The following is a 5,747-nucleotide window of genomic DNA, read 5'->3' on the forward strand; positions in this document are numbered from 1 at the left end:
CGTATATAGAGGACACTCAAATCTAACATTACAGGATACTGGTTGGTACCGACAACCTCAATGGCCAGCAAAGATTTAGTGGGCCGCCCTTAGAAGACGGTCACGTGGACACCTTCAGCAACAGAAATGGGTCTTCTTGCTGATCGAGCTCAACCTGAATGTTTGCGCCATACAGGGAGAGAGGCCAGAAATTAAGCACCCTGTCTCAACTATCAAGTCTGAGGGGCTGCCTGGGCAGCTGGGCTTCAGATGATGGTAACGCCAACATAATGTAACTGTGTTGCCTTGCACTGCTAGGCTGTGGACTCTCTTAAGGCTTGTATAAACACTTCAATTCTATTAATGCATCAAGATGCACGCTATTGTGTTTTCTCGAAAAAGATAAAATCATTACAGGACAATTTATACAACATAATTATGAATATGTACCCCACATTTTTTTAATGAAAATGGCAACTACTTATCCAAATCTTGCTACTTGGCACAGTCCTGAGATGTCCCTGCTGCCCCACTGTGGCGGCGCACCTGGCGCACTTGGGCACCAAACAAGGTTCACATCCACGCATGGCTGGCCTGCCAGAACCGTGGTTTGACCTCTGATCATTTGACGCGCCACGAGCTGCCCCACTCCCCGATGTATCTTCTGATGTCCTGCTAAGCTTGCAAGGGACGCAATGATTTTTCTGTTGAAGTTCTCCTAAGCTTACAACAGGTTCTTTTTTTTTTGAAACGTGGAGGCAAAAGATTTGCCTCCATTCATTAAATAAGAAGGAGCGTCATGACATGACAAGTTTCAAGGTCCAAGGTCCAAAGAGCAACAAAAGGGATTACTATCCCAAAATTACATGACCCAAGTGCTTTGCCCCCACGGCCACCCAAAACCTAAGCTCGGTTTTAAGTGACGCCAAAAGAATTGGTGGCGGAACCGATTTGTTATTGAAGACTCTCGCGTTTCGCTCGTTCCAAACCGTCCAACTTATGAGCATGGTGATGGAGGCCATAGTTTTTCAGCTTGAGGAAGTCACCGAAGTCCACCATGACTTGACGGTGAGGTCAGATGTCCACTCTTGCGTTCAGATGGAGGGAAGCCCGAGCCAATCTTTGGCCAAACCCCAAAGCCTCTTGGTGAGCCGGCAATGGGAGAAAAGGTGCGCTGCCATCTCTCGAGTTTGTTTGCAAAGCGGCAAAGACCACAATTGTTCCAACCTCTTTTCTCAAGGCGGTCGACCGTACAAAGCCTATTGCGGATAGCCAACCACGCAAAAACTTGATCTTCGGTGATGCCCAAGCCTACCAAACCAACCTATTCATGCTAGTAGCCATGGACCCGAAGAATTGTGCCTTATATGCCGACTCACCAGAGAGATTTAACCTACAGCAGATTATAGTGTATCTATAGAAAGCGTATATCCACCACTACACCAAAGAGATTTAACGAATCCGTCAATAAGCTACTTTTGACATATACTAATCTAACAAGAAAGTTTCAGAAGGAAAATGACAATTATGAGCAAAGAAAACTACAAAGTGTTTGGTAAATCACCAGACAAACTGTTCATTAAGCATGGAAAAAAGATTCCGATCCCATACATGTTATGCATCAAAATTATGTAGCCAGATGATTGCAATAATTAACAGAAAGATATTCTAAAAGCAAATAAGAAGTTATTACATTACAAAAGACCAATTGATCAAAGGACAAAGTACATGTGCACAAGTAAAACAAGCATACCTGGGTGAGAATCAAAATATGATTGATTCGTTTCATGTGGAGAGTTGTAGTACTTCACACCTCTGCGCGTCTGCCTTCTCTTTGTTGCCGGAAGGCGATTACTAGCAGCAGCAAGCAGGTTCTTGTATTCTTCCGGGCAACATGGTTTTCTGAGAACACTCAGCAACTTTTTCTTGAAGGATGATTCTGGCCTCTCCATGATATGTGTAGGCCATACAACACCATAAAATCCCTGTGAAACAGATTTGTAATGAATGACGATTCATGAGTACATAGAATAATTCTTTGATCATTATGTATAAAACAGCTGGTGGGATTTAGAGGAATTGGATTTAAAATATTCTCATGTACAATAGTAATTAAATATATATAGAAAAATATCTGAATGATAATTTTAAACCTAAATATTTTAATCGAATCCTACATACTTTTGAGAAATGAATAAAGGAAGATTCAACCCAATTATAGTGGTTAGGATTATTCTTCTCGAAAGAGTACGCGCAATAAGAAACATAATGCAAAAGAATGTGATTTATGTGGACAGACTCTTTGGAAGACAACATGTTTGGTGACTTATTCAAACTATACATACAAATCATGGTCTATGGAAACAACTAAGTGAGCGAACCAGATATGCATAAAATGGTAAGTACAGAGAATTTTTGTTTTATTTGGTCGATCTTGATCTTAATGTTTGCACACGTCTTTACCATTGTAAAATATGTCTTTCCTTTTTGCCGCTCCTAAATCCACGCGAGAGAAATGTTGCAGGTATCTGGTAGTGGTATTTGTCCAGATTTATGTATTCAACGGATAACTCTACTGTTTTTATATGCATATCCGCTCATAAATACATGCATCGTTCAACTGAATTTGTGTCATGATCTATCCTAATTTTCTCGAATCTAACAGAAACTATCCTCATATTATCACACCCGAATGATTGGTGACGTGGCCTTGAACTCTTCATGGAGAATGGCAGCAACGCTATGGTGGATTGGCGGGCAATAGGGAATGGATTGAAAAGTAATCTTCCAAGAGGCATATCTAAGAGTAACATTTCAATTTTATATATTCATAATTGGGTCAGAGGCTCAGAGCTCTAGCACTCAATAATTAAGGAATGTGCACCCAAGCAGTTCCAAGGACTAACAACTTGGGTGGGTGCCAATGTGTTAAAGTCGAGCCCCCACCATACTGGCTGCAAGCTTTCAAGTCACATGGTGCACTCATAGGACTACTTTTAGTAGGCATTACACATATAAGCGTACTTCCGTGGCACACAAATGAATACCTGATATATGTTTAAGGAGCCATGTTTTACGCCTCTAGGGTGGACCAATTATCTTTTACCCTAGAGCGATGTCTTACGAAAGTCAACTTTTTGGTGGATTTTAATGAAAAACATATTAGATCAGAATAAAAGGTGGATTATACAATTAATTGTTTCATGTGCTTCAAATTAATATGTTCCTTCTGCTTAGGGGTGGTTCTACCGTCATTCCTGCCTAGGCAGCCGCCAGGCTTGTCGGAGGCGCGATTGCCTAATGTCATAGGATTTTCTATGGCGAATTGTCCAGAAAAAATGGGCATCTTAAGCACATCGATTTAGTGTTTTCCCAGGCTTTTGACATGTTTCTGGGTCGGCCATTGTTTTGCTATGGTGCACTACGTTATGGACTTAGGGTATGTTTCTATCAAACTAGGTAGCCTAAGAGCATCTCCAGCCGCGTCCCCCAAAGCGTCCCCCAAACGGCGCTGGATTGAGGGGACGTGTTTTCTTCGTGCCGCGTTTGGGGGACGTCGCTCCCCAGCCACGTCCCCCAAACGCCGCCCCCAAACTTTTTTAAACATTAAAATACTTTTTTATTTTTTTTGTATTTTTATTTCAATAGAGAGAAGAAACACAAACTAATACATAATTCGGAACATGGTTTACACAAACTAAGAAATAGTTTGGAACATGGTTTCCACAAACTAATACATAGTTTGAACCGTGGTTGACACAAATTAAAACATTGCAAAATGACGAAACCTAACTACTGTTGGCATCGCAGATTTAGTGTGTTCGCTGCCAACAAAGAACACTCCCAGGCACTCCCAGTCACCCAAACTGGAAAATCCAGCTGGTGATGATAGCCAGCCCTGTTGGTCCTTTCGAGGAAGAACATCCAAAAATCTCCGTGCCTATTTTCGCTGCGAAGAAACAACACTCAATCGTCCTCCTCATCGGTGTCGCCAAGGTAGTGCCGGCGGCAGCGCGTCTCGTCGAACACCTTGACGCTCATATCGGCGTTGCCAAGGTAGGAGAATGGTAGCACGCGAACTTCTCCCAGCCGGTGTGGAGTTACATCTTGCCGCGCCCGTCGAAGAGCACGTCCACCGGCCACCGGCACAGTCGCAGCCAGCCTCCCGCAGATGCAGCGCGGCCGGCTCGTTCCCGGCGACGAAGTCGGCGAACTTGTCCGGCAGTCTCTGGATGCCGAGTGGGTCGCCCTTGAGGACAACGACGAACTCGAACAACACTTGCTCCTTCTCCTCCTGCAGGTCCGACGATGAAGACAACGGCGTCGCAGGCGACGGCGAGTGTGCAGCTCTGCCGCGGCCACGACCACGGCCGCGACCTCGGCCTCGGCCTCTACCAGCCATGGCGTCGACTCTTGAGATGGTGGCGGCTAGGGTTGGGGAGAGAGGCGCTAGGGTTTGTGTGTGAGGGACGATGAGAGAGCGCCCCTTTTTATAGGACGGAGTGAGGCGGGGGAGCGGTGGCGCTCATTAATGCCGACACACAGAGCTAGGCACGATGAGATGCTTCGCTGCGCCTCTGCAGGAACTGCATCATCGCTGCGCGCGCTGCGCGCCAATAACTTCCGTGGCGAGGTATAACATGTTTCAGAATTCCTTAACATGTTCAGAGAAGAAAAAGGAAAGCACAGAAGAATGTTAAAAAAATGCAGATTGACCAGAAATAGACACATAACATGTTTCAGAATTCCATAATAAATAGGATTATAGAACTCTACTTTTTATTTTCTCACAAATTTAACTTAACGTATTGTTCTAGGCAAAGAGTGCTGACAGAAGAAAACCACCACGGATTCAATATGTTTACTAGGCTAGATCCCCTATTGGATCAGTGCACAGAAAAAGGTGATGAAAGTGAGCATGCAGGTTTCCTTGGGCTTGGTTGCATGCTATTTTGCTCCATCCAAATTAGCACAGATGTGCGTGCATGCTATTTATTTGAGGCAGCTTAACCGGCCGTGATTACCCCAAAGGCAGAAAGCCAAAACAATGAACACATCATTGGTGTGATAAAAAAATCCTTTCAAAAAATATTAAGAAAGGGCTGTAATGTGTACATATTATGCAAGAGAAAAAACAGGTAGAGTTGAGTTTATTTGGCCAAACAAAGCTTTTAGTTTCATTTTAGGATGCCTCTCTCATCTTGACTACAGTTATAACCCTAACTGAACTACTTATTGAACTACATAGGTGTTTATACTTTTTAGAAATTGGTGCCAGTAACTACCAAACTAATTGCTGAGGTACAGATTACATGCTCCTAAATATTACTTTACTCTAAGTTGGAGTAAAAGATGTTCTAAATATGAATAAGATGTGTTCATGAAATAGTTTGTAAAGTAAATCTGGAAGTACCATGTATTGGGTAAAATGACCATATCCCCTACCCCTTTGACTACCAAAATCCTATATACAAATATATGCTATTCCGGTACACATAACCCCCTCGCAAGGCATTATATTACATCGATTTTCTCAATATCACAGCATTTCAATAAGCAAATAAGCTGGGCCAAGCAGCCAGCATACATTTCTTTGTGAAGAATTAGCAACTAAAATTAAATCAGCAACTGATAAAAATAGGTAAGTGTGAGGGACAAGGTCGATCATATTGGCTCAATTGGGATGCCAAAATGCAATGAATAATGCTCCTGCGTCTTTAACAAGTGCACACCAAAATTCATTTGTTCAAAACTAATGTGACTCGAAA

The sequence above is a fragment of the Lolium rigidum genome, chromosome 4, assembly GCF_022539505.1.
Source record: "Lolium rigidum isolate FL_2022 chromosome 4, APGP_CSIRO_Lrig_0.1, whole genome shotgun sequence".
NCBI lineage: Eukaryota > Viridiplantae > Streptophyta > Magnoliopsida > Poales > Poaceae > Lolium > Lolium rigidum.